Source organism: Leuciscus leuciscus, assembly GCF_965113295.1.
Source record: "Leuciscus leuciscus genome assembly, chromosome: 1".
Classification (NCBI taxonomy): Eukaryota; Metazoa; Chordata; class Actinopteri; order Cypriniformes; family Leuciscidae; genus Leuciscus; species Leuciscus leuciscus.
The window spans coordinates 35,867,571-35,888,153 of record NC_138725.1 but is presented as its reverse complement, the minus strand read 5'-3'; positions in this window follow the sequence as shown (position 1 = coordinate 35,888,153).

Genomic DNA, 20,583 nt, shown 5'->3' with positions numbered 1-20,583 from the left:
ATTTTAGTAATCAATGGCGACAGGGCTGGTAAACAAGCTTTCACTAAAGGAGTTGGTAGAGGGTCTAACTGACAAGTCGAAGATTTAGATTTACCTATCAGACCCACTATCTCTGAAGTAGTAGGTAGTGTAAAGTTAGAGAAAACAGAGTGGGGAGGTGTGTGAGTGATAGACTGACAGGAGTCATTGTGAAGAGTACCAGTACGTAATTGCTGATGTACATTTTCAACCTTAGAAGCAAAAAAAGTCCAAAAGTGATCACATAAGTCAGTGGAATACATATCAGATGGCAAAGAATCAGGTGGTTGCAGAATATTTTTTACCACCAAGAAAAGGGACCTGGAATTCCCATTGCTAACTCCAATTATGTTGGAGTAGTAATCAGATTTAGCCTTGGACAGTGCATTCTTATAATTTTGAATATGTTCAGCATACATTTCTTTATGAACAGTAAGGCCAGACCTGACGTACAACCGCTCTAACCTACGGCCTTTAGTTTTAAGTTCACGCAGTTCAGGTGTAAACCAAGGAGCTGAATGTACAAATGAAACAGTTCGAGTTTTCACAGGTGCAAATTCATCTAAAATCATGTTTAGTCCATCATTGTAATATGCAACCAGTTCATCAACAGTAGAGAAATCTGATTTACTGGAGAAGATGGCAAGTTCATCAGCAAGAGTAGGCACATCAATGTTCTTAATATTCCGAAATGTGATCGGACGACACGGGTTTACTTTAAAAACTGGCAGCTTGGCACAAAAAGACACCAGCAGGTGATCTGATATTGACAGATCAGAAACAGTACAATTATAAGGTGTTATACCAGAACAACAAACAAGATCAAGAGTATGCCCCTTAGTATGAGTGGGCAGTGTGTTAAATTGTTGCAAACCAAAGCAATCCAAACATGATAAAAATTCACATGTAAATGCATTACTGACATTATCTATATGAATGTTAAAATCACCCAAAATGATTACATTTGGAGACATGGAAACATGTACAACATTACATTAACATTATTATTTTTGCAAAATGAAGCTGTGTATTTATTTCTGATTTCCTGAACAATTTGGCTTCATTATTACGATGTAAATGATCTAAAAAAAAAAAAAAAAAAAAAAAACATGTTATGAACATAAAATTAAAGTTACAGAGAGATAAGACAATGACAGATAGCTGTGATGATCACAAGTGTCCATGGTGATTGGTGTGTGACAGTACCTCCCCCTCCCGGAGGGCGCAACCTAGCGCCGAAGATAGACCAACTAGGGAAACATGAGGGATGCTGGGAAGTGTAGTGCCGTTGAGGTGTGTGACAGTACCTCCCCCTCCCGGAAGGCGCAACCTAGCGCCGAAGATAGACCAACTAGGGAGGGAGGGAGGGAGGGAGGGAGGGGGCTCAGGAGGAGGACGAAGAGCAGGTGAAGGGCAGACAGAAGACAGGAGGGTCCAGGGCGGAGCAGACTGTGCAGGCGGCCAGGGTGGAAACGACAGAGGGAGGAGCCACCGACCAGGCTAGAGCTGTAGGCTGGCAGACCCATGGCGACTCCACCTCCCCGAAGGTGGTAAGAGCAGCTGAGAGGCTGACAGGCAGTGGTGGAAGAAGGGTTGAGAGATGGCAGATGGGAGGAGGTCGGAGAGGGAGGCTTAGTGGGAATTCAGACACCGATTCTGGCTCGGAGACAGACTCAGGCTAGGCAGGAATGACGTGAACAGTCTCTGGCTCGGCGGGCATGACGTGAACTGTTTCAGGCTTGGTGGCGACAATCTTGACTGAGGGCTCAAGCGGTCAGGCGGCGGCCATCTTCGCCAAATGCTTGGGTGGTAAGGCGGCCATCTTGGCCGGAGACGAGGGCTCAGGCGTGGTGGGTATGACATGAAGAACCCGATATGGTGGCAGGTCTGATGGCTGGCATGACATGAAGATTCTCAGACTCGCGGTGTGGCGAGGAAGATGGCTGGTGATGGTGGTTGAGTGGCTGCGTCATTATCCGCCTCACCCACAGTGAAGGTAGAACTGTTCAACAGCGCATGATCTAGGTATTGTGCGAATTAACAAGGTTTAGCAGCTGAATTTGGCTGGTAAAGAGGATCGTCCAGTCCAAGCCCGAACACGTTTTTTAGAACGTCTTCTGTCCAGGTGAGCTGGTGTGAGATCTCTAGAGACTCCCTAACATATTCCTCAATAGAGCGGCTGTTCTGAAAATAGGTTAGTAGACGATCGGTTAAGTTCAGATTGGTGCGGGAAATGCCCATATTATGTTTTAGGTCCAGTATTCTGTAACACTCGAAATTCACTGAAGACAAAGATGAAGATAATCTCAAGGTTTATTAAACAAGAACTTACAAAAAAAGAGCAAACAACACGCAACAATGTGCTATGCACAAACAATACCAGACACTGAACTGAAGACAAGCAGGAACTAAACACACAGATGATAACAAAACAATGACAAATATCTGTGATGATCATAAGTGTCCATGGTGATTGATGACGTGCAGGATAGGTGATCAGGTTATGGCCGATAGTGTGCAGGTGGGAAACATGAAGGATGCTGGGAAGTGTTATATTTGTTCAAGCTTGACAACCTTATTGCCTTTTTTGGCGCTTTTCCACTGCATGGTACGGCTCGGTTCGGCTCGGTACGGTTCGACTCGGCACGGAACGGTTCGGCTCGCTTCGCTTTTCCACTGCGTGGTACGACTCGGCTCGGTACGGCACGGTTCGGTTCGCTTTAGCTCGGTTGCTTTTCCACTGCAGTTAGTACCGCTTCAAAGTGGGTGGGACTGATCGTTATAGTTGCCGTCTGCCATGACATCATCATATTAAATGCGAATTTTTCATTCCGGGTTTGTTGTAAATACAATGACGCTGGTAGTGATGATTCTGTCTGACCAATCAGTGATCTGCAGTGTTTCCACGTCACATTTTAGTATCGGTACGGTACGCTTGGAACCTCAACAGAGGTGGTACCATTGAAAGCGAGCCGAAGCGAGCCGTACCGTTCCGTACCATGCAGTGGAAATGCGTCATAAGTGAGCCGTACTGAACCGAGCCGTACCGTACCATGCAGTGGAAAAGCGCCAAAGCGTGCCGTACCGAACCGAGCCGTACCATACCATGCAGTGGAAAAGCGCCATTTGATTACTTTTTAATATATATTTCTAATTACAAATAAGTAAAAAGATACATTGTTAAAAATGCTACTTATAAGAGAGCATGCATTTGGAACTGCTGAGTCTGTGAAGGGTTTTTATTATATTACCCACCAAGTACATTTTACTCAGCGTACTGTCATTCTTAAAAAGAAAACAAATGATTCATCATAATTTGCCTGCTTTATATGTGTGTATATATATATGTATATATAATCTCTCTTTTTTATATATATTAATATTTGTTGATTTTCAGACCAGCTGTTACAGAAGAAAAACTGAAATCTGAGTGCAGAGACAAGCGGAGAAGAGAGTAGTATGGTTTAATCTCATATCACCTCTGTTATAGAGATTTTTGAATCAGGCCTATTAAAAGATGATTGACAGTTAGGAAAATGTTAGCAACGTGTCCACTTCAGGTGTCTAATTTGTATTGCCTTTGAGTCATCCATGTAAAAATCTGGTTATTTAATATTTTTTTAGTAAAGTTGCTAGTCACTTGTCCTAGTTGTCCCAGCATACAATATTTTGCACAACTTCTAATTTCCCTAAATCTTTGCAACAGAGGTGAAGAGAGTGCATGTTAGCATGACCACAATAGACACGTTCATGGGAAATACCCTAGGTTTAAATAAACCACAATTATCAATATACAACATATCCTCTAATACTCCCAGGTTGCTTTATTGCTGCAAATAACTATATCAGTGACTCTTTGATGTCTTCTTCTAATCTAATGTTCAATGTTACTCATAGAGTGCTGTATAGTGACGACAGACAAGAGGATACAAATGGACACTCATGTCCAGCTTGATGAGGATAGAGCCAAAGCTTTTAAAGGTAAACCGAGAAGTCAACAGAATTCTAATGCATTTCAATGCAAATTATTATATTCAAACATGGATACAAAAATGTTAATCAAAGAACTCAAAGAAGTGACCGTCCTCTTGAAGATGAAGATGTGACATTCAAACTCTTCTGTTTCTTTGGTTCAGCCATTTGTTGGCCTAAGTTTGTAAATAATGCATTATTCACATTATTCAGAAAATTGCATTGTGATGCTTATTTATACTGTACTTTTCAGTAATACAGGTATAACTGAAATGTTCTACAAAAAAATGATAAACGTAGCTCTGCCATAGCAGTTCACTGATCTTTGTTATAATATATTTTGTTCAAGAGATTATATATGCTGTACTTTTTAATTTACTCTTATTTATTTTGCAATGTACACAACAAGATGGTATATTAAAGTGTTCTTAATTTCAAAGTCTGTGTATGTCTTAACATTTATCACCATTTTGAATAAAACAGCTTAATAATAAACTTGTGTAATGCTAATACATTTTTAATGAGCACATAATTAAAATTAAGCTTTAAATATATTCTAACTGTAGTTTAAGAAATATGAAAGTATATTTTAAATGAACTGTAAAGAAATACACTAAAATGCACTAAATGTACTTGAAGTGGTTCCATTTTAGCACAATTTTATATATTAAAATATATTGCAAATAGCTTAAAATTTATTGTAAGCATATCTTGAAATACACTTAATATACTTGAAGTTGTTTCAAAATAATAAATTTAATACGCACTTTGTATAGTACAATTTAAATATATTAAGTTAAGTATGTCCAAAAAAGCGCAATTTAAATATATTTCCTTTTCACCTGGGATAGAGAGACATGCAACATTGCTCCTTGTGGATAATAACTAGCATATTATGTCTTACAAACATGTGACTAAACAGGGTTTATAAGAAATGATTAAATAGGCAGAAAAATCCCCCTGGTTGTTTTCTCTCCTCCTCCTCTACACTCCCATTTTTCCTGTGAGGCTAAAACAGGGGGTTTTCATGATACTGGTAAGTGGGAATAATTATCCATTTATTCTTACAAATAATTGATAACAGTTTTGTTTAGAGGCATGTGAGTTCAAGTGCATGCTTCTTAGAGTAAAAATGATTGGTATCTGTTTTTGCAATACTGGCCTTGTATTTGACCCACCCTATAACACATTTTTTTTTAAACTTGAACCTCTGTGCTGAGGGGTGGAACAAAGGAAATGGAGAAAACAAAACTTAAACTTCCATCTGGAGTAAAAACAAAAGCTTCATCACCAGAGCTAACCATCTGCAGACTACTCTGAAATAGGCTACGGTGGACAGGTGTATTATTTGTTTAAAAAAAAAAAAAAAAATCTAATCTTGTATCTTAAGATTAGTTCAAATATTTCCCCCCATATTTTTTTAGGCTATAATTACACAAAGTTACGTCCAAAACAAAAAGCCATGTCAGAATGATCAAACAGTTAACCCAAAGTTAATTTCTATTTTTAATGTGAATTAAGAATGTTATTACATTTAATCATTAGCAGACGCCTTTATCCAAACTGACTTACATGACTGACTGAGGAGAGCAATAGACGCAATCAAACAAACAATAGGTCAACAAAATGCAGAAGTGCTGTGATCAGTCCCATTGGTCTAGCACAGTACACCTAGCAAGTGTTTTGTTGTTGTTGCTTTTTTAGATAGATATATAGAATAGTAAGTTTTAGTATTAATGTTATAACCCATTTGATGAAGTTTTGATTTTGTAAATGTGGTTTTTTTATTTAATTTACTTAACTAATTATAAAATAATAACAAATCAAATTACCTGACACACAACAAACGGGATATTCAAACAGAAATTTTGAAACAGCAACAGAACATTTCTCTACAAATCTGTACAATTAGACTAACAAAACTGAGGAGAATACACATACTGTCTAGACACTTCTGGGATGTTATGTCATACCATACCACATAATATCACTGATGGAGGCATTGATGCCATCGAGGTATGGTGTCCATTTGCGGTTAAAAGTGTCAGTTGTGGAGTGGATAATATGTGTCAAAGGTTCCAGGGGAATTGTCTCTCTAATTATTGAATGCCAACCTTTAATGGAGGGAGGCTTATCACTGATCCAGGACATCAGTAAATTCTTTCTGGCAGCAAAAGTTAACTGACTAAAAAGACGTCTTTTATGATTGCTAGAAATGAGCTTACAGAGAAAACCCAGAAGTAACAACGGATCCAATTCTAAAGCCACTCTCAAGATATTGTTTAATTGAACCACAACTCTGGACCACACTCTAAAAAAACAATGGGTTAAAAACAACACAATTTTGGGTTGTTTTCAACCCAAGAGCTGGGTAAATATAGACCAGAACACATTTGGGTTAATTTTACCCATTAAATTGGGTTGATTAACCCAGCATAGTTGTTTCAGTTTTACTACAATACTATTTTTTTTTTACTTTTTTATTTTACTTTTTTTTACTTCACTTCATACATGTCTAACTTAAATCCTCAAAACTTTTTTAAAATACTCCACAGCCACTGGCTTGCATGATAATTCCTTTATTTGTAATCATATTTTACAGTAGGCTATAGTATATTTTATATCATTTTAATACATATTGCCAACATTTAAGCTCGTTTAACAAATATTAGAAATAAAAATGAAAAAAAATTAAGTAATTGAAATGTAATTGACCAGTCTCTGTTGTCCCGTTTCCACCGTAACGGCGCTGGATCTCGTGCCGGGAACTTGTGTCGTGTTCAGCGGGGAACTTCTAACTTCAGACCGCTGCCCATAGCCGAAATATGCGGCAACTGGCTCCATAACCTGTCCATAAACAATCAGTGTACAGTTCTGAGAACATATTTTCTGTATCGTTTTGTTTACCGAGTTTACCGAGAGCATGCCATAAATTAAAACCAGGGTCTATGTGTCACGATCACCGACTACATGACCTCCCGCTCTGGCCGCCAGAGGGCGCCGTCACCCGAATACTTACTTTCCCTTACGAACTGTATCTCCCATAGGGATTAATCCCGCATCCACCTGCCATCACTGATCACTCACGCACCTGCATCTCGTTTCCATACACACATAAAAACCACGCTCACATTACAACCAGTGTGAAGTCTTGGTTTGCTGTTGTGAGCATTTCTGAGCATTTCTGATCTGATCTGATCTGATCTGATCTGATCTGATCTGATCTGATAAAAAAATATATAATTTAGGATTGTGCAGTGAAAAATGTTATAACCCTAAGTTATGTTTTTGTTGGGGAAAGTCACTTTTAAAAGTAATGCAGCATTACAATATAACTCTCTAAAAAAGAAACTAATGGAGTTATTTGGCAAATATCAAGGTCCTTTCACAAGCAAAAGCTAAATGCCTAAGCCTCAGGCTGAATTTATGTGTCATGGCTGGCTGTGCTGGATGAAGCGCACAACAGGAAAAGTCCAAGGAAACTCTTTAATAAAAAATCCAACTCAGGTGAACACAACCACTTTAAATCGTAGACAAGAGCGGACAAAGTATTGAACCAAAACACTAACGTAAGAAAAAATTATATGGATGTTGAAGATTTTCAAAATTAATTTTATTGTAGTTTACGGTAAATTTTTTATTTTTTTTTGGGTCACCGTTGTGCTGCAGAGTAGAGCTTGTGCTTCAGTCCAGGAGAAGATCTAGAAACATTGATGATTTGCTGCATGTTGCTTTATTTAACAGGCGGTGACTGTGTAGTTATGGACAGTGGAAATCTTTTTATGTACAATAGTTTTTTAGTTGTATCAAATGAAATAAGTTCACAGTAGTACTTTGCTCACATTATTAATGCATTACACATTTTGATGTGTTGATCAATTTAAGGCAGTCAGTTTCTGCCTCTAACTCGTTTTAATGTTGTGCATTTTTACAGTAACATACTGTAGATTACAGTAAAGAACTGTACAATTAACAGTAAATTACTGGCAACAGTGTTGCCAGTATTTTACTGTAAAAAAAAAAAAAAACTGGTAAGGTCTAACAGTGTACAGTGATCACTGACATCATTACAGAAAACTCCAGCTGCCGAGTACTTATGTGGAGCATTAGTCAGAGCATTAGTCATTAGGGCCCGAGCACCGATGGTGTGAGGACCCTCTTGGAATTGCTCTGTTTATTATTATTATTAGGGCCCAAGCTCTGAAAGGGCGAAGGCCCTATTGTTTTCGGTAGGATTATTAGGGCCCAAGCCCTGAAAGGGCGAAGGCCCTATTGTTTTCGGTAGAATTATTTATTATTAGGGCCCAAGCCCTGAAGGGGCGAAGGCCCTATTGTTTTCGTTAGGATTATTATTATTATTATTAGGGCCCAAGCCCTGAAAGGGCGAAGGCCCTATTGTTTCCGGTAGGATTATTAGGGCCCAAGCCCTGAAAGGGCGAAGGCCCTATTGTTTTCGGTAGGATTATTAGGGCCCAAGCCCTGAAAGGGCGAAGGCCCTATTGTTTTCAGTAGGATTATTTATTATTATTAGGGCCCAAGCCCTGAAAGGGCGAAGGCCCTATTGTTTTCGGTAGGATTATTAGGGCCCAAGCCCTGAAAGGGCGAAGGCCCTATTGTTTTCGGTAGGATTATTATTATTAGGGCCCAAGCCCTGAAAGGGCGAAGGCCCTATTGTTTTCGGTAGAATTATTTATTATTAGGGCCCAAGCCCTGAAAGGGCGAAGGCCCTATTGTTTTCGGTAGGATTATTTATTATTAGGGCCCAAGCCCTGAAAGGGCGAAGGCCCTATTGTTTTCGGTAGGATTATTTATTAGGGCCCAAGCCCTGAAAGGGCGAAGGCCCTATTGTTTTCGGTAGGATTATTTATTATTAGGGCCCAAGGTATTAGTTTTACCTACATTAACAAAAATCGTTATGTATATTGTTCTCATCAAGCCGGACAACTTTCTAATTTAAAGTCATAATCTCAGACCAACAGGAAGAGAGATATTTTGGTTTGAATGTGGATTTTCTGAAGAATTTTCTCTACCTCTCTCTGTGTCTCTGTGTGTGTGAGGGGAGGGGGGATTTGACTATTGCTTTTATATTGTTAAATCAAGGTTTCAGGGGCTTTTGGGGTCCTTAACGTGCTCAAAAACTCTTGAAACTTTACATACAAGTCGGAACCCCCTGCCATCAGGGACGGGTTGAAGCTGGTACCCGGGCGTGGCAGGGGGGCTCAACAGCGCCCCCTGGAATGGGGTCCGAAAACTTGGTCCATAGATCAAACTAGCTTGCATGAATTAATATGAAACTCAGCACACATATAGATCTCATCGGGCCGAACAACTTTCGTGCTCTAAGTTTTGCGCCAGCCCAACAGGAAGTCGGCTATTATGGGTTGTTTGGAAAACGCTTGCTGTGGAATGTGAAATACTCCTCCTAGAGAATTCGTCCAATCCCCACAAAACTCGGTCAGCATGAAGTCAAGACATTGAGGATGCTAAATTGCGGACGGATTTTTGATATCTCGAACGGTTTGGCCGTGGCGAGGAAACGAATTTATGGCGAGAAAAGAGAAACACAAAGTGTTATAACTTCTGCACACATTAACTGATCTTGATGAAACTTCAGCAGTGTGTTCGTGGTAAGAGGCCGATCAGATGGATGTAACTATTGTGAGTCAAAGTTATAGCGCCACCAATTGGTAGCAGGAAGTGTGTCACTTTCAAAATGCTTTTGACAAAAGTGGGGGGGTTAGTTTTACCCACAGTTATAAAAATCAGTACGTATATTGGTCTCATCAAGCCGGACAACTTTCTAATTTACAGTCATTAGCTCAGACCAACAGGAAGTCAGATATTTTGGTTTGAATGTGGATTTCTTTGCAAAATCAGCCTCTGAATTTTTACCCAGTCCTCTTAAGTGGTTTATTTTATTCCCACAACACTTTTTCAACATGATGAAAATACATTAAAGATGCTAAATTGTAAACGCATAATAAATATCTCAAACGGTTTTGCTATGGCGAGGGATTAAAGTAATGTCAAAAAAGGAAACACTAAAAACCTCCTATCTTCTAAAAATGTAATTATACACCATGTATTTCTATATAAAATTATACAAATATCAGAACTAAACCCATTTTATTCTTTTTTTTTTCTATTTAATAATTGTTTAAGTTTAAAAACATCCAGAATGTTTTTTTTGTCCAAATTTTCTTTTTAAAATATGTCATTCATAGTGCTATACTGCCCTCTTGTGTTCAAAGTCAGGTAGGCCTATTGTATCTATATAAAATATACTAGGTACCGGTATGTGACGGTGAGGAATATTTTACCATCGGTTAATCAACGTGTGACACTGCTGGGGGCTTTTGAATTGCTAACTTAAAAATGAAAGTAAAATATGTTTGTCCGCACTGACATGGATAATGGTGCAGAGCGAGCGTTTTCAATTAATTCCTATGGAAGTAGGAATGAACTAAAAAACGTTCGCTCTTCTCTGCCCGTTCCTCGCCGTGGATGCACACCATATATACAGTATATATATATATATATATATATATATATATATTTATTTATTTATTTATTTATTGTTACATATATATAATGTATATATTTTTTGTTACATTTATTTATATATATATATATATATATATAAATATAGCTGCGAGCAGCGATGGAGGGCCCAAGCCGGTGACACCGCCACCCCGGTGGCTTTAGTGTAACTAAAGGCACCAGGGTGGCGGTGCCACCGGCTTGGGCCCGCAATCGCTGCTCGCAGCTATATTTATATATATATTTATTATTATTATTATTATTATTTTGTCAACCTTTCGGGCACTTTTGGGGCCCTTAACATGCTCGAAAACTCTTGAAACTTTGCACACGGGTCCGAACCTGCGGCCATCAGGGCCGGGCTGAAGCTGGTACCCGGGCGTGGCAGGGGGGCTCGACAGCGCCCCCTGGAACGAGATCCGAACACTTGTCCATAAATCAAACACACTTGCATGTAATAATATGAAACTCGGTACACATATAGATCTCATCGGGCCGAACAACTTTCGTGCTCTAAGTTTTACGCCAGCCCAACAGGAAGTCGGCTATTATGGGTTGTTTGGAAACGCATGCTGTGGAATTTGATCTACTCCTCCTAGGGAATTGATCCATTCGCCTCCAAACTCGGTGTGCATGAAGTCAAGACATTGAGGATGCTAAATTGCGGACGGATTTTTGATATCTCAAACGGTTTGGCCGTGGCGAGGAAACGAATTTATGGCGAATAAGGGACACAGGAAGTGTGTTATAACTTCTGCATACATTAACTGATCTTGATTAAACTTCAGCAGTGTGTTCGTTGTAAGAGGCCGATCACATGGATGTGACTATTGTGAGTCAAAGTTATAGCGCCACCAACTGGCAGCAGGACGTGTGTCACTTTCAAAATGCTTTGAAATAACCCTCTTATTTTTACCAGATTTGCTTCAAACTTTATGTGTATAATGTAAACACACGGATGATGTAGACCTGTGAAAGGATTATTGATATCTTAGATACTGTTGCCGTGGCAACGCATCAAACTTTAATATTCTTTTTTGATGCTTTTGAGACTCTTAGCATACTTGAAATTGCATGAAACTCGACAGACACATCACATTTATTAGCCAGTAGACATGTGCAAAGTTTCAGAAACGGGCGTGGTGAGGGGCTCAGTAGCGCCACCTTTAGTCAAAAATGGGGTATTAGTTTTACCTACATTAACAAAAATCGTTATGTATATTGTTCTCATCAAGCCGGACAACTTTCTAATTTAAAGTCATAATCTCAGACCAACAGGAAGAGAGATATTTTGGTTTGAATGTGGATTTTCTGAAGAATTTTCTCTCCCTCTCTCTGTGTCTCTGTGTGTGTGAGGGGAGGGGGGATTTGACTATTGCTTTTATATTGTTAATCAAGGTTTCAGGGGCTTTTGGGGTCCTTAACGTGCTCAAAAACTCTTGAAACTTTACATACAAGTCGGAACCCCCTGCTATCAGGGACGGGTTGAAGCTGGTACCCGGGCGTGGCAGGGGGGCTCAACAGCGCCCCCTTGAACGGGGTCCCAAAACTTGGTCCATAGATCAAACACGCTTGCATGAATTAATTTGAAACTCGGTACACATATAGATATCATCGGGCCGAACAACTTTCCCCGGGTCAAGTTTTACGCCAGCCCAACAGGAAGTCGGCTATTATGGGTTGTTTGGAAAACGCTTGCTGTGGAATGCGAAGTACTCCTCCTAGAGAATTCATCCAATCCCCACCAAACTCGGTGTGCATGAAGTCAAGACATTGAGGATTCTAAATTGCGGACGGATTTTTGATATCTCGAACGGTTTGGCCGTGGCGAGGAAACGAATTTATGGCGAGAAAAGAGAAACACGAAGTGGAATAACTTCTGCATACATTAACTGATCTTGATGAAACTTCAGCAGTGTGTTCGTGGTAAGAGGCCGATCAGATGGATGTAACTATTGTGAGTCAAAGTTATAGCGCCACCAACTGGCAGCAGGAAGTGTGTCACTTTCAACATGCTTTTGACAAAAGTGGGCGGGTTAGTTTTAACTAGAGTAAAAAAAAAATAGTTTGTATATTGTACTCATCTAGCCGGACAACTTTCTAATTTACATTCATTAGCTCCGGCCATCAGGAAGTCAGATATTTTGGTCTGAATGTGGATTTTTTTGCAAAATCAGCCTCTGAATGTTTAGCCACTCCTCTTAAACTATTTATTTTATTCCCACCAAACTTTTTCAACATGATGAAAATACATTAAATATGCTAAATTGTGAACGGATAATAAATATCTCAAACGGTTTTGATATGGCGAGGGATTAAAGTAATGTCAAAAAAGGAATCAGAAAACATCTCATATCTTCTACAAATGTAATTATACACCGTTTATTTTTATAGAAAATTATACAAATATTAGAACTAAACCCATTTTATTCTGTTTTTGCAATTCAAGAAGTATAAAAAAAGTTAAAAACAGGCTATTTAGTGCTATTTGGTTCAACAAAAAAGCAAACATAGGGCTATACTGCCCTCTTGTGTCCAAAAGGATATAAAAATAGTATATTAAACTTTTTACTAGGTAGGCCTATATTGTATTTAAATATAAATGTATTAGGAATATGACTGTGAGGATATTTTCCCATCGATTAATCGACGTGTGACACGAGCGGGTGCTTTTAAATCGCTAATATAAAAGTGAAAGTAAAATTCGGACGTCCGCACGGACATTGATAACGGTGCACACACGTTGGAAAGAATGATACTTTTAAACATAACACTAAACCGCCATTAGGTGTCGCCAGGCGACCGTCTTAATGAGCGAGTCATTGATTCATTCGTTCAAACGATTCGTTCGGCAGATGTTCATGGATTGATCATTGAATCTTTGAGTCAACCGATTCCTTCAAAATGCTGAATCATTCAGTAATGAGAAAACAAGTTGCCGTGAGATGCGCGACGGTTCTGCTGTGATCTTTGTTTAACTATTTTTGCTACTGAAACAGAACAAAAACAGTCAATATTGCATCTAAAATGTAAGTGACTTAATTATAACTGTTTATTAACCTGTTGTATGAAATCAATGTCACAGTTTCAATCGTGATTGTATTCAGGAAACGGTAGCCTACTCGTCAAGTGAGGTTGCTTAACTCTATCATAGGTTATAAAATATATAAAAACTCCATATTTGTAATTTTTATAGTCAGTATGTTGTTAACTGGGTTTCTTTTTTGTGTGCTGCGCTCATTTGTTTACGTTTCTCCTGGAGAAGCTGCACGAGTCTCAGCAGCGCAACCTTGTTACCATTGATCAGTAATACATTTATTATCAACTGTTGATTGCAACTTAAAATGAATGTAATAAAATTAGAATAATCTCTCGTTTTTTGTGATTCCCAAGTTATTTTTTGTCATTGACGTTCTACTCAGGCTACTCTGGTCGGGCTAAATTCTCTTTCAGGTAGGCCTATTGTATATATATAAATATATTAGGGATGTCGGTTAATCGACGTGTGACACCGCTGGGGGCTTTTAAATCGCTAACTTAAAGTAAAATACAGATGTCTGCACAGACTTTAATAATGGTGCTGAGTAGAGCGAGCATTTTCAATGAATTCCTATGGAAGTAGGAATTAACTAAAAAACGTTCGCTCTGTTCTGCTCGTTCCTCGCCGTGGGCGCTCACAGTTATGAATGCCTGTTTAGCCAAGAGCTTTTAGTTTAATTTTAAAATGAACGCCATTTCGGGGGGTGGATTGCTTGAATTTATTTTACAAAAGCACAATGTTGTGTTTTATTGCGAGTATATATAAATATAAGTAAACACTTTGCAGTTTGAATGATGTCCTGTATGAACAAAATTATGTGCCAATTATGTTTTTATGTGTCTACTGTTAAATCACACACACATTCAAGCATTGCAAACTTGACATCGCAGCCTGTTCATTATAGCCTTAATAAAAAATAATAAAATAGTAAACCTAACATGTACACACTGCTCTGTTTAAATAGTCATCAGTACAGTTCGTACATTCACAGTAAGCACTGCTCCACTGTGATTTTTCCAAGCACATTTTTGCGCGTGTGAAGAGGATGATTTTTTCCGTCGATATTGGAACACGAGTGAAGTACAAAGCTTATAATAAAGAATAGTTTAGCATCCAAATACATCACAACTGTTGAAACGTTTTGATTCTAATGAAAGGGTTACGTGAGCCCAACACTTACTTTCGTTTTTATTTTTACATTAAATTTAAAGGATTTGTTGTGGAATATTTTGAGTGTATCATAAAATCAGAATAAGGTAAGACAAGTAAAATTTCCCGTCTTTATTATATATATATATATATATATATATATATATATATATATATATATGTATATGTATGTATATATATATATATATATATATATATATATATATATATATATATATATATAAATATAGCTGCGAGCAGCGATGGAGGGCCCAAGCCGGTGGAACCGCCACCCCGGTGCCTTTAGTGTAACTAAAGGCACCAGGGTGGCGGTGCCACCGGCTTGGGCCCGCAATATATATTTATTCTTATTTTTCTGTCAACCTTTCGGGCACTTTTGAGACCCTTAACGTGCTCTAAAACTCTTGAAACTTTGCACACGGGTCAGAACCCGCGGCCATCAGGGCCGGGCTGAAGCTGGTACCCGGGCGTGGCAGGGGGGCTCAACAGCGCCCCCTTGAACGGGGTCCGAAAACTTGGTCCATAAATCAGACACGCTTGCATGTAATAATATGAAACTCGGTACATATATAGATCTCATCGGGCCGAACAACTTTCCTACTTTTACTTTTTACGCCAGCCCAACAGGAAGTCGGCTATTATGGGTTGATTGGAAACGCATGCTGTGGAATTTAATGTACTCCTTCTAGAGAATTCATCCAATCGCCTCCAAACTTGGTGTGCATGAAGACAAGACATTGAAGATGCTAAATTGCGGACGGATTTTTGATATCTTGAACGGTTTGGCCGTGGCGAGGACACGAATTGATGGCGAATAAGGGACACAGGAAGTGTATTATAACTTCAGCATACATTAACTGATCTTGATTAAACTTCAGCAGTGTGTTCGTTGTAAGAGGCCGATCACATGGATGTGACTATTGTGAGTCAAAGTTATAGCGCCACCAACTGGCAGCAGGAAGTGTGTCCCTTTCAAAATGCTTTGAAATCACCCTCTTATTTTTACCCGATTTGCTTCAAAGTTTATGTGTATAATGTAAACACACGGCAGATGTAGACCTGTGAAAGGATTTTTGATATCTTTAATACTGTTGCCATGGCAACGCTTCAAACTTTAATATTCTTTTTTGATGCTTAACATACTTGAAATTGGATGAAACTCGACAGACACATCACATTTATTAGCCCGTAGACATGTGCAAAGTTTCAGAAACGGGCGTGGTGAGGGGCTCAGTAGCGCCACCTTTAGTCATAAGTGGGGGGGTTAGTTTTATCAACAGCAACAAAACTTGGTATGTGTATTGTTCTCATCAAGACGGACAACTTTCTAATTTACATTAACGATCTCCGACCAACAGGAAGAGAGATATTTTGGTTTGAATGTGGATTTTCTGAAGAATTTTCTCTCCCTCTCTCTGTGTCTCTGTGTGTGTGAGGGGAGGGGGGATTTGACTATTGCTTTTATATTGTTAATCAAGGTTTCAGGGGCTTTTGGGGTCCTTAACGTGCTCAAAAACTCTTGAAACTTTACATACAAGTCGGAACCCCCTGCCATCAGGGACGGGTTGAAGCTGGTACCCGGGCGTGGCAGGGGGGCTCAACAGCGCCCCCTTGAACGGGGTCCCAAAACTTGGTCCACAGATCAAACACGCTTGCATGAATTAATTTGAAACTCGGTACACATATAGATATCATCGGGCCGAACAACTTTCGTGCTCTAAGTTTTGCGCCAGCCCAACAGGAAGTCGGCTATTATGGGTTGTTTGGAAAACGCTTGCTGTGGAATGCGAAGTACTCCTCCTAGAGAATTCATCCAATCCCCACCAAACTCGGTGTGCATGAAGTCAAGACATTGAGGATTCTAAATTGCGGACGGATTTTTGATATCTCGAACGGTTTGGCCGTGGCGAGGAAACGAATTTATGGCGAGAAAAGAGAAACACGAAGTGGAATAACTTCTGCATACATTAACTGATCTTGATGAAACTTCAGCAGTGTGTTCGTGGTAAGAGGCCGATCAGATGGATGTAACTATTGTGAGTCAAAGTTATAGCGCCACCAACTGGCAGCAGGAAGTGTGTCACTTTCAACATGCTTTTGACAAAAGTGGGCGGGTTAGTTTTAACTACAGTAAAAAAAAAATAGTTTGTATATTGTACTCATCAAGCCGGACAACTTTCTAATTTACATTCATTAGCCGCAACCAACAGAAAGTCAGATATTTTGGTCTGAATATGGATTTTTTTGCTAAATCAGCCTCTGAGTTTTTAGTTACTCCTCCTAAAAGGTTTATTTTATTTCTACCAAACTTTTTCAACATGATAAAAATATATTAATGATGCTAAATTGTAAACGGATATTGAATATCTCAAACGGTTTTGCTATGGCGAGGGATTCAATTAATGTCAAAAAGGAAGCAGGAAACATCTCATAACTTCTAAAAATGTAATTATACACCATTTATTTTTATATACAATTATACAAATATTAGAAATAAACCCATTTTATTCTGTTTTTGCAATTCAAGGAGTATGAAAAAGTTAAAAACAGGCTATTTAGTGCTATTTGGTTCAACAAAAAAAGCAAACATAGGGCTATACTGCCCTCTTGTGTCCAAAAGGATATCAAAATAGTATATAAAACCTTTTACTAGGTAGGCCTATTGTATTTAAATATAAATGTATTAGGTATATGACTGTGAGGATATTTTCCCATCGGTTAATCGACGTGTGACACGAGCGGGTGCTTTTAAATCGCTAATATAAAAGTGAAAGTAAAAAACGGACGTCCGCACGGACATTGATAATGGTGCACGTTGGAAAGAATGATACTTTTAAACATAACACTAAACCGCCATTAGGTGTCGCCAGGCGACCATCTTAATGAGCGAGTCATTGATTCATTCGTTCAAACGATTCGTTCTGAATGACTGAGTCATTCATGATTGAGACAGATGTTTATGGATTGACCATTGAATCTTTGAGTCAACCGATTCGTTTCAAAATGCTGAATCATTCAGTAATGAGAAAACAAGTTGCTGTGAGATGCGCGATGGTTCTGCTGTGATCTTTGTTTAACTATTTTTGCTGCTGAAACAGAACAAAAACAGTCAATATTGCATCTAAAATGTAAGTGACTTAATTGTAACTGTTTATTAACCTGTTGTATGAAATCAATGTCACAGTTTCAATCGTGATTGTATTCAGGAAATAGTAGCCTACTCGTCAAGTGAGGTTGCTTAACTCTATGTTATAAAATATATAAAAACTCCATATTTGTAATTTTTATAGTCAGTATGTTGTTAACTGGGTTGCTTTTTTGTGTGCTGCGCTCATTTGTTTACAATTCTCCTGGAGAAGCTGCATGAGCCTCAGCAGGGCAACCTTGTTACCATTGATCAGTAATACATTTATTATTAACTGCTGATTGCAACTTAAAAATGAATGTAATGAAATTAGAATAATCTCTCGTTTTAGTGATTCCCAAGTTATTATTTTTTTTGTTATTGACGTTCTAATCAGGCTATACTCTGGTCGGGCAAGTAAAATTCTCTTTCAGGTAGGCCTATTGTATTTATATATAAATATATTAGGGATGTGACTGTGATACAATTTTCCCACCAGTTAATCGACGTGTGACACCGCTGAGGGCTTTTAAATCGCTAACTTAAAAGCGAAAGTAAAATACAGACGTCCGCACAGACATTGATAATGGTGCGGAGTAGAGCGAGCATTTTCAATGTATTCCTATGGAAGTAGGAATAAACTAATACATTTTATTTATGTTTTTATGTGTCCACTGTTCAACCGCAACAGTGTCACACACACACACACACATTCCAGAATTGCAATCTTGACATCGCAGCCTGTTCATTATAGCCCTAATACAATATAATAATAAAAATAGTCAACATAAGATATACGAATTACACTGCTCTGTTTAACCCTTTCACACGTAAGTTTAAAATATTCTGGCTGACCCCCCAGCGTGAGTTTTTCAAGGCGACCGTTATTTAGAATGTGTCACTTTATGGTTTCCGTGGTGACGCGTCATTGCTTGTCACGTGACACACCGCAGCAACAACAGAGCTGAATGAATGATGATCTGCTTATATGTCATTTTTCCTTTTTTATTCAAAATGTTCACAAATTTTTTAGATATGGCATGAAATATCTGATATTCCGGTTGTCAAATATATGCAAGTGGAAGTGTTTTGTTGTTTAAACACATTTATAACGATCGCGTTAGTTCAGCTGTATTCGCGATGGGCGCCGCCATCTTAGTTTGTGCCGCAGACGCGCAGTTCAGAGAATCGGATCTGTTGGATTTACAACACGTTAATTCATCCACTTCTCCCGAAATACATACAAGTAAGTGGCAGGTCAACTGGGAGAAGAATAGAGTAAACTTTAAAGTTACTTACACAATGTGTATCTGATATGAATAAAACTAATTATAATGGAAAGGATTATTATTGCCTCTTCCTTTGACATCAGTGTGTATTTTACGAACTCTAATGTATTGTTTTTTTAGTACTTATATGTCTGGAACCTAAAATAAACATTATGTGGTTGAAAACACTGAAAAGTTGTGATATATGACAGCTCTGAGCGCGCCTGTCTCTGGCTCAGCGCCAGCCAACGCGCGAAAGCACATTTGAATTTAGCAGTTGATCACGTCATGCACTGACCGTTCTAATCACACCGGTGTGATCGTACGCTCCAGGGACCAGCCTAGACTGATCACACCGGTGTGATCGTACGTGCGAAAGGGTTAAATAGTCAGTAGTACAATTTGTACCATTCACAGTAAGCAGAGCTCCGCTGTGATGTTTCCAAGCACATTTTTGCGCGTGTGAAGAGGATGATTTTTTCCATCGATATTGGAACACGAGTGAAGTACAAAGCCTATAATAACGAATAGTTTAGCATCCAAATACATCGCAAATATTGAAACATTTTGATTCTACTGAGAGGGTTACGTGAGACCAACACGGCTTACTTTCGTTTTTATTTTTACATTAAATTTAAAGGATTTGTTGTGGAATATTTTGAGTGTATCATAAAATCAGAATAAGGTAAGACAAGTAATATTTTCTGTCTTATATATATATATATATATATATGTGTGTGTGTGTGTGTGTGTGTGTGTATATATATATATATATATATATATATAAATATAGCTGCGAGCAGCGATGGAGGGCCAAAGCCGGTGGCACCGCCACCCCGGTGCCTTTAGGTAACTAAAGGCACCGGGGTTGCGGTGCCACCGGCTTGGGCCCGCAATCGCTGCTCGCAGCTATATTTATTATTATTATTCTTATTTTTCTGTCAACCTTTCGGGCATTTTTGGGGCCTTTAACATGCTCGAAAACTCTTGAAATTTTGCACACAGGTCAGAACCCGCGGCCATCAGGGCCGGGCTGAAGCTGGTACCCGGGCGTGGCAGGGGGGCTCAACAGCGCCCCCTTGAACGGGGTCCGAAAGTTTGGTCCATAAATCAGACATGCTTGCTTGTAATAATATGAAACTCAATACACATATAGATCTCATCGGGCCAAACAACTTTCGTACTTTTACTTTTTACGCCAGCCCAACAGGAAGTCGGCTATTATGGGTTGTTTGGAAACGCATGCTGTGGAATTTAATGTACTCCTCCTAGGGAATTCATCCATTCGCCTCCAAACTCAGTCAGCATGAAGTCAAGACATTGAGGATGCTAAATTGCGGACAGATTTTTGATATCTCGAACGGTTTGGCCGTGGCGAGGACACGAATTGATGGCGAATAATGGAAACAGGAAGTGTGTTATAACTTCTGCATACATTAACTGATCTTGAT